Source organism: Charadrius vociferus, unplaced genomic scaffold (genome assembly GCF_000708025.1).
Source record: "Charadrius vociferus isolate BGI_N301 unplaced genomic scaffold, ASM70802v2 scaffold183, whole genome shotgun sequence".
In the NCBI taxonomy this organism is placed as follows: domain Eukaryota; kingdom Metazoa; phylum Chordata; class Aves; order Charadriiformes; family Charadriidae; genus Charadrius; species Charadrius vociferus.
This window is the reverse complement of record NW_009648250.1, coordinates 4,940,607-4,941,452: the sequence shown is the minus strand read 5'-3', so window position 1 is coordinate 4,941,452 and position 846 is coordinate 4,940,607.

Here is an 846-nt window from a genome sequence, read left to right as displayed (position 1 = left end):
CTTTGGCAGCCGTCCCATCCGCAGTGGTTATATCTGCACAGTACGTGCCCAAGCGGCTGCAAATTAGACGGTTAACAAATAGCAGTAACATAAGGAGCGGGATTCTTCTCTGTTCTCTTTCTTAATAACTTTAGTACCGTATCTCAGGCTGTGGGAGTGAATCAGCACTCTCAAGACAATACTGTAAATAGCTGTCAACAGGGTGCGACTGGTGGTGACATAATTCTCGTGCTCAACTGCAGTATTGCTTTTGTTAATTTTCCAAATGTAAAGTTACAATGTGGATTAAGATTTTTATAACGCATGGCGAGATTGGTTCCAGCCTGCCCTATACAACTGTGAAGATGACCTTAATCTCTTACATCCGCATGTATCTTGTGAAGTCCACCAAAGTATTTTTGATCTACTGAGTATTTTTGGATTTACTGTGCTGCTAGAGCATTGCATTAACCGTCACCAACTGTTTTTCTTGTTATCATTGTTTTTCTTCACATTTCAAGAAAATAAAATTGCAAATAGTAGAAACCTATTTTATACTGCAGAAATAGCGTAACAATAAACCCAGGTTTTCTTTGGTTCCTGAATTAATTGCTTTCTAGTGGAAAATTTTTAGATCACTTATGAAATTATTCCTGTTTATTATTTTTGTCTTTAAGTCTAAGATCAACAAAAGTTTACACTTAAACTGCTAAAACATAAAGTGCTAAATTTTCAAAGTTGTTATATAGGTTTCCTCTCCTAAATCGTGTATATTGCCAACCAACAGCCTGAGTTTTGATTTTGGGTGCAAGAGGAATGTGTACGCAGGCTTATGACACATCTCTGCTTGGCCAGTGTGCATGTCTA